Raw genomic sequence first — 9,193 nt, 5'->3', positions numbered from 1 at the left:
GAATCACCTGCTGTGTGCAGGACTGAAGGTTCAGGTCTCAGAAAGTCTACAGATTCTCACCGTGTCGACTGTTCGTTCATAATCAATTATAGTCTGAAAAAGAGACGACGGCGATGCTTTAGATGAGGTACGCTGAGTCATAGATGCAACGTTTGTGTTATATGCACACCCTCTTCTGGCTGGTGCTACTTTAAGGTACCTATGAAATTTAGACCACTGTTATGGAGCAGTGTTAGCACAGCGCTCTTGGTATGTTTTTTCTTTCTTAGAATTGTGTAAAAAATAAACAATTCTGATTAATTACACAGTCACTAATTATAAACTGTTTATGATATTTAATGGAATATTGCACTCCTGTGTTTCAATGGCACATTGTGTTATGCAAGTACATAATGTTAGATGGCTAGTTGATCATTAAACCATTGGGCTTAATGGTTTATGATTACAGTCTCCGAATAGCCGCAAAACTACCTCCTTCTGTTCACACTGCAGGTCTTAATGCTCAATTCCGATTTTTTGATCAAATCCGATTTTTTTTGTCTGCTTGTTCACACTACAAATAAAATGTGACAGCAAACGCGCTCTACTGTGAACAAAAGAAGACGTCACACACAACGCGCTCTGTTTAGACCCAGACCAAACACTATTGTTTGACTGATGGCCCTTAATATGAAACACTTGTTTCAGACTTTACGTTTTCCAATTTTGCTTTAAGTTATAAAGTTATGTTGTTATTTACATTTGGCCTAATAATTATCCTTATTGCTGTTTTAGAGGAGCGGTGCTTCAAAGGATAGCTGCAGATTTCTGTCAGAATCTGCAGATTATACAGTACAAATAAAATGTTCACGTTTCCACAACGCTGTCTTTCCAACAGTTCCACTAACATCTAGACTGGATGGCCAGGAAGCGTTCGCGATGTCTTCTCGGGCGCTGATAATTGTCGTCTGTCTTGTGTCAGTGACGTAAAAGACGGATTTAATGCGACATGACCATTCAAACAGCAGTCGCTTTCTAAAACATCAGATATGTATCAGATTCAGTACCACATACGAAAGTGACCCAGGTCAGATTTGAAAATATCGGATTTGTTTGCTGTTCACACTGGCACACCATGATGGGATAAGGGTCGCATAGGGTCAAAAAAGTCAGATTTGATGCGCTTTCGCCTGCAGTATGAACGTAGCCTTAGAGTGTTAAGAACTTTTCCTTTTATTTGTCAGCCTCAGACGTGGAACTGGTTTTTGCAGCTCTGTCTCTGCTGACTCTCTGACTGCCGTTTTGTTGAAAACATAAATATTGTGCAGGCCTCCCTCGTGCTCTCACCCATGTACACATGACCCGTTGGGTTGTTCTGTGGTGTCCAGCTTTGGGGCGTTGTGGTCTGGGGACTCCATGGATTGGGTTTGTTCCAGAGCATCCCACTGATGCTTTGCATTGACATCTGAGATGTTTGGAAGCTGGGTCAACGCTGTCCAGCTGGGCAAGGCTGCTGCCATCAGGGAGCATGATTACCAAAACACTGCACACTCAGTCAAAGAGACAGGGCCCAAAGTTCCCCAGAAGAACATTGCACTGTAAGAGGATAATGACTGTTATTCAAGTCATCTGTCAATGGTTTTAATGTTGTGACTCCATTAGGAATTCATTGTTATTTACACAATTTCTAATCAATATATTGTTCCATTAGACAATAATAAATGTGCTTTTCTATCAAAAAAGGATCTTTTGGAGTGATCCCAAGCCTTTGACCAGTAATGGCAGATCTGTATTTATGTGGCTGAGCATGACTGAGAAAAAAAAAAATGAAAGTGTGAGTCAGAGAAAGAGGGAGAGAGAGAGTCTTATCAGTCCTCATTTTCCACACAGTGGCCAGTTTTCCAAGCAGGGCTAAAGAAAAAAAACCCAAAAACCTGCACACATTCCTGCCACAATAACGAGTCCTTATTTTTTCCAAAACAATGTTGACCTTGTCCAGGAAGTGGACTTTTTTCCACTGCGGTGTCATTACAGACACACAGAGAGCTCAGTTTACAACAGAGGTACACAGCTGATGCGTATCTCGGCAGCAGACTGCCACGCACATTACACTGTATTATCTGACTGAAGCTCAGCATAATGCATTTTCCACCACAGAAGGTACAAAAGAGTACTACTTAAACATGCATACACGCTTACGCGTCCGTGTGTGTGTGTCTGTGTGTGTGTGTGCATGTTATAAAACCTACCAGGGTACACCTGCACTGTACAGAAAAACGCAGCGATGCAGTGTTCTCTGCTGATTCGTCCAGAAAAAAAGAAAGACAGAAAAGAAAAAAATGAGGAAGCATCACAAATGATGTTTCACCTCCAGTGTTTACGTAATTTGATTCTGGTAAATATTTCCATCCGATCGTGACCTGAGTCGTTCTCACGCCAGTTTTCTTAAATTAGATCGAGGATCATCATCATCAGTTTTACTGCCTTCTTATTGACTGAGGCATAAACCCATCTTCTTTCATAACAACGTCAAAGGACTGTGCCTAACTATTTCTGTAATTATTATTATAATTATTAATAAATCTTTCATTTAAACAGGTATTCTCAATGAAATCAAGATGTCTTTTTTTCCAAAGAGAGCTGTTTACAAAAAACTGAAAAAGTGAGACAAAATGACACAACAGCAATTAAGAAAAACACGGGCGAGAGTAGCCACAGATAAATACATGTAATCTTTTAGATTATCTTTAGACAGTTTGTTACCAACAGCTTGTTGCCAAAACCCCCTCAAAAAACAGATATTTTGCTCTCATTCTTCTATTTTAGTCCATGAGGAATGTCAAAGATAACACAGTCTGGCAGACATGAAATTTGCCGAAAACTTGGCAAGTGTTAGCATGGCATCCTAAAAAAATCTGAGGAAGTACTGAGAACTATCTGCAGCAGAAGAACTGAAAATCATGTCCTTAATAAATAGAGAAAATGTGGGAAACACCAGATATCTCACCAGGATGTGAGAGATGCATCTGGCTCTTCAGCTGATCCGTCTACTGTTCACTGAAGCCTCGCCAGAAATCATCATGTCATTCTTAAAGAAGGGAAACAGGAAGAAAAGTTGGAGTTATGGCAAATTACACATGAACTGACTGAAAATGTGGTGGCAACAGGTCTTATTGGGGGATGTCTGGAGGTCAGGAGAGAGGTATGACAGAAAACTGATGGAATTATGATCACAGAAAAGTGCTGTCAGATGATCCCAGATCCACCATGCAGTAGAAAAATCACACAGTAAACACTATCAGTCGTGGACTGGCCTCCCCAGAGCCCGGACCTCAACATTACTGAAGCAGTGTGTGATCGTGTTGAGAGAAAGTAGAACAAAAGGCAGCCAAAATCCAAAAAAGATGGAGCCCTACCAAGTATTGACTTTCAAGATTGTACAAACTCAAACTCAAAAACAAAGAATACATTTTCTCTTCTTCTAGTCTAATCTAAAATGAGTCAGGTGCAAGCAGGGATTTGATTCCTACAAATATTTAACTGATGTAACTAGAAATTAAAAGATCTCAAAATGAATCTACAGTATAAGTGATGTTGGACATGGGCATGTGTGAAAGAGAACTAGCCTGTCATTTTCAAATGAAGAGACAATTCTGGATCATATTTACTTGGTTTAAAATCTGTGTTCATGTATTTTGCAGACAACAGAAGAGTTTCCAGAAACACGATGTGCAGGGTAGCTGATTTTCTGACCTGTCTTCAATCACAAACAGAACAAAGGAGAAGCAGAATGGGGGCAGGAATAATGTCTTCAGAAGATAATTTAAGGATTTGAGTGGTATTACGATGCAAACTATTGCCTATCTTCAAACTCCTACATGAAATAAAATCATCACCTTTTGGGGGAGTATTTTCTACTCGGTGTGTGGGAGACTTGAAGTGGACACTTCAGACTGAAACACATTTTGTAAACAGTGGTTATTTGATTATGTTTCTTTGGGTCTAAATGAATAGGTTCTTAAATTAGAAATTAGACAAAGCTCAAAGAGTGTGCTGAAGGAGAGACGATGCCCTTTGATATTAATGGATTAACATATTTTAAGCGTAAAGTGGATGTGATTTATGCAAGAGAGCTTCCCGAGCCCTCGAGGTAATTGTGCGATTCTTCCACCCCCGGTGACAGAAGGCAGGGTATTATCACGACACTCGGCATATACTTTAGATCCGCTGTGGAAAAACACCTTTAAAATTCATCTCATGAGTTAGAATTATGCAGTTTTCCTACAAAAAAAAAAGAAGAAATGTGCCACTTTCTCAGAAAGAATGACGTCATTATAATTTTACAGAGGCTACAGGTAAAAAAATCAGGCGAGCTTTAATCAGAAAGCAGGATTGCCGTGAAATGAACGCGGGCATTCGTGAGGCTCGTTTTTGCAATTTAGATAGAGATGCGACACCCTCTTTGTTTTCGTCCTCTCTGCCAAATTTATCTGCATTTCACAGCCAGACCGCTTGTGATATTATCTGCGATTAGGGTTTCGAGCAGATTATCTGTTCACATATGGCGAATGTTGGATCAGCTCTAACGAAGGCAAATACGTGTTTTGTCAAAACACAAAATGTTGGCTGAGTAATTTGGCTGGAAGTGAGCAGACTTAATTTCTTGAACTGATCTGGTGCTGTTGCGAGCAGCTCTGTGAAACAACAGCACCAGTGTCACTGAGGATGGTGAACTCAAATCCATGACACTGGAACTCACAGGTTCACACCGGTTCATGTCTGCACCTCTGGATCCAACCTCGCACCACCTACTGATAAGAAAAGCAGCAGTAGAGACAGTTTACACAAATGCACAGATGGGTGACAAATTAAAGGAAAAACCTGAACCATTAAATCACTATGGAAAAGGGATCTGGTGGCAAAAAAAAAAAAAAAAAGAGAAAATCATCTTCATCCTGCACCCTTCTATCCTAATGGGAGCTGTTTCTTCTGGAAATGCCCCCATCTGTAGTGCAGAATCGTCAAAATAAATAATAAGGGAACATCATTTGTAAAAAGGTGTTCCATTCATCAAATACGTTACTAGAAACTCAGTCACAGCATCGTGCCAAGGTGCACTAAAGTTGTCCTAGTGGCACATTGGAGCACTTCCCAAGAAACTTCACATTGTTCTTTGTTTTGTTTTTCCTTTAATTCACCACCCATGTGGAACTTGTTACATTTTAGATAATTCACCAGGGCGATCACTGCCACTTGTGATGCAGTTAATCTTTTTCTAGTTGCTCTTGAGAAACTTATATGTTAAATATTAAATCTTTGTTTGATCTGGGACATATTCAACAGAAATGCGCCTGCCTGCATGTCTGCCGTCCTGGAGACAGTTAGATACACAAGGTCTCCCGCTTGATGGTTTGCTTTTTGGATAATATGAGCAGTCCGTTTAATGTTTTACCAAAACTCAATCCTGAATAACCTTTAAGCTTTTTCAATGACTTACCCAGAATTGGTAACTGTAGACTTTATGGCTGCTTACTACAGTGGGGCAAAAAAGTATTTAGTCAGCCACCGATTGTGCAAGTTCCCCCACCTAAAATGATGACAGAGGTCAGTAATTTGCACCAGAGGTACACTTCAACTGTGAGAGACAGAATGTGAAAAAAAAAAAAAAAAAAAAAAAAAATCCATGAATCCACATGGTAGGATTTGTAAAGAATTTATTCGTAAATCAGGGTGGAAAATAAGTATTTGGTCAATAACAAAAATACAACTCAATACTTTGTAACATAACCTTTGTTGGCAATAACAGAGGTCAAACGTTTACTATAGGTCTTTACCAGGTTTGCACACACAGTAGCTGGTATTTTGGCCCATTCCTCCATGCAGATCTTCTCGAGAGCAGTGATGTTTTGGGGCTGTCGCCGAGCAACACGGACTTTCAACTCCCGCCACAGATTTTCTATGGGGTTGAGGTCTGGAGACTGGCTAGGCCACTCCAGGACTTTCAAATGCTTCTTACGGAGCCACTCCTTTGTTGCCCGGGCGGTGTGTTTTGGATCATTGTCATGTTGGAAGACCCAGCCTCGTTTCATCTTCAAAGTTCTCACTGATGGAAGGAGGTTTTGGCTCAAAATCTCACGATACATGGCCCCATTCATTCTGTCCTTAACACGGATCAGTCGTCCTGTCCCCTTGGCAGAAAAACAGCCCCATAGCATGATGTTTCCACCCCCATGCTTCACAGTAGGTATGGTGTTCTTGGGATGCAACTCAGTATTCTTCTTCCTCCAAACACGACGAGTTGAGTTTATACCAAAAAGTTCTACTTTGGTTTCATCTGACCACATGACATTCTCCCAATCCTCTGCTGTATCATCATGTGCTCTCTGGCAAACTTCAGACGGGCCTGGACATGCACTGGCTTCAGCAGCGGAACACGTCTGGCACTGCGGGATTTGATTCCCTGCCGTTGTAGTGTTACTGATGGTGACCTTTGTTACTTTGGTCCCAGCTCTCTGCAGGTCATTCACCAGCTCCCCCCGTGTGGTTCTGGGATCTTTGCTCACCGTTCTCATGATCATTTTGACCCCACGGGATGAGATCTTGCGTGGAGCCCCAGATCGAGGGAGATTATCAGTGGTCTTGTATGTCTTCCATTTTCTGATGATTGCTCCCACAGTTGATTTTTTCACACCAAGCTGCTTGCCTATTGTAGATTCACTTCTTCCCAGTCTGGTGCAGGTCTACAATACTTTTCCTGGTGTCCTTCGAAAGCTCTTTGGTCTTGGCCATGGCGGAGTTTGGAGTCTGACTGTTTGAGGCTGTGGACAGGTGTCTTTTATACAGATGATGAGTTCAAACAGGTGCCATTCATACAGGTAACGAGTGGGGGACAGAAAAGCTTCTTACAGAAGACGTTACAGGTCTGTGAGAGCCAGAGATTTTCCTTGTTTGAGGTGACCAAATACTTATTTTCCACCCTGATTTACGAATAAATTCTTTACAAATCCTACCATGTGGATTCATGGATTTTTTTTTCACATTCTGTCTCTCACAGTTGAAGTGTACCTCTGGTGCAAATTACTGACCTCTGTCATCATTTTAAGTGGGGGAACTTGCACAATCGGTGGCTGACTAAATACTTTTTTGCCCCACTGTATGTGTAGAAAAAAAAACTATTTGGAGTAACATTTTTCTCTCCCACAAGGGAGGGAGTATACGATCGGTTGTGGTTTCTTTATCTGTTTGTTAGGAGTCTAGCAGCCACAGACTTCAAGATGTCATTTTAAAATTTTGTGGAATGGTAGACACCAGTAACACCTCAAGCTGACTTAATTTGGGTGAAAACTGGGTCAAGGTCACACCCTTTTGTGTGTGTGTGTGTGTGTGTGTGTGTGCTCCCTCAACAAATGTCACAGTTGAGGGAGCTATATTTGATTTCTTTGCCCGTAAGAAATGCCATCCATCTAATTTAGGGTCACAGAGCGTGTCTGTCTTAGGACAAGAGGTGGATACGCACTGGACAGGTCACCGGTCTCTCACAGGGCTAACACAGAGAGATGACCATTCACACTCACGTTCACACCTATGGGCAATTTAGAATCACCAGTTAACCCACTAACTGCATGTCTTTGGACTGTGTGAGGAAACCAAAGCACCCGGAGAGAACCCACACAGGCACAGGGAAAACATGAAAACTCCACACAGGAAGGCCCTAACTACATGGTGGATTTGAACCCAAGACCTTCTTGCTCTGAAGCAGCAGTGCTAACCCCCACACTTTTCCTCAATTCCTTCTAATCCAAAGTGGTGTCACCTTTACCCAACTTTCCCAATTCCTGCTGTTATTGATGCAAGTTGTGACCCTTGAGCAAGGCACATGAACTTGAGCTGTTCTGCTTGTTGGGAAACAGATCAAGCTATTTGCAGCTTTCAGGTCTGTTTCTCCAGGCTGCTGTGTGGATAAGAAAAACAAAAACTGAAATCATACGACTAGCTTTCACAGCCATTCACTTTAAATATGTATTTTTTTTCCTATTGCTTGGAGCCACAAAATAACTAATAAAAAAGGCAACCAAACAGAGCTCGGCTACCATTTGTTCTTTTAAGAGCCCAGTAACTGAGTTTTAATCACAGGTAAATTAACACATATTTACACTCATAGTTTGTCTCAGGTTTAAAAAAGCATTTTGGTTGAACACCCCACCCATATGATCCATCAAAACCACAAAGCTTTATCTGCTTCCATCACTGGCCCTTTCACTGTTTTGCAACAGTAATCCAGACCTAAGATCATACCTTTGCAACTCCAACCGCAAAACAAAGCAACAATTACCAGCACACAAAATGAATGGGCCAACTCAATACTTAAAATGGATTCAACTGCACCTTTACTGCAGAGATCTGGGTACAATCCTGGATGCTGATCCCTTTGCCTTTGTGCATACAGGCTGACAGTCTTTACTTTTAATATGCTACATGGCTTTGTTCAAAACAGATCCTCAACATTTTTACCTGAAGGAGGGACTCCTGCTCTTTTCTTGCACCTTCTGGGGTCTCTTCCAGACCCCTGCCCCATTATAGACGTTTTACCGGCAGTGTAGGGGTTGTTTCAGGAGGTTATGATATAGGGTGGAGTTAGGGACGTGTTGGATGCCATCACCAGTACGCAGTACCAGTGAGGACACTTCAGCGGAAGAGAAACTGCCACACCTCGTCAGGTGTTTTAAAACAATTAATTATTAAAAACAGATTAGAGCAGGGGTGTCAAACACAATGCCCGTGGTCCAGAATCGGCCCATCAAAGACCCCAATCTGGCCCACAGGGCAGCTTTGGAAAATGTAACAGAGGGCATTGAATTTGGACTTTGAACTGTATTTTCAAAGGTTTTACAACATTTCCTACTGATAAAGACCTCAATCACTGCCATTCAAACTACACCAAAGTAATTAAGTAATAGATAAACAATAACAATTACAGAAAAGTTCCTGTTTTGTTTTGAAAACACACAGTTTAACGTCCCTGGTAGGTTCCCAAAAGCCGCACTGGTTCACCACAGAGCACCATCTAGTGGAGACTCTGAAGAACTGCATGTAGCTCAAACGATACCCGACAGATACACAGTAAACACATTCTCCGTGAGTTAGTTCTTCTTAGTGTTTTGCTAAATGACAAGTTAAATCCTGGAGTCACGCGCACCACAAGCCAGAAGCGCGT

At 41.5% G+C, this 9,193-nt stretch overlaps 1 long non-coding RNA gene across 2 annotated transcripts; it reads right to left on the bottom strand.

Annotated features, from left to right (window-relative positions):
• Positions 1–1,015: 1,015 nt before the first annotated feature.
• On the bottom strand, positions 1,016–9,060 carry LOC120721203. Of its 2 annotated transcripts, XR_005693129.1 has the most exons (4): positions 8,491–9,060; positions 2,987–3,067; positions 2,229–2,278; positions 1,016–1,575 (listed from the first exon to the last, which is right to left on the bottom strand). It is a non-coding gene; the product is annotated as an uncharacterized LOC120721203 (long non-coding RNA). The 2 variants fall into 2 exon arrangements; XR_005693128.1 differs by lacking the exon at positions 8,491–9,060 and having other exon boundaries at positions 2,987–3,948.
• Positions 9,061–9,193: the final 133 nt, after the last annotated feature.

The sequence above is a fragment of the Simochromis diagramma genome, unplaced genomic scaffold, assembly GCF_900408965.1.
Source record: "Simochromis diagramma unplaced genomic scaffold, fSimDia1.1 OVJJ01000603.1, whole genome shotgun sequence".
NCBI classification, from domain to species: Eukaryota; Metazoa; Chordata; class Actinopteri; order Cichliformes; family Cichlidae; genus Simochromis; species Simochromis diagramma.
This window is presented reverse-complemented; position numbering and strand designations above follow the sequence as displayed.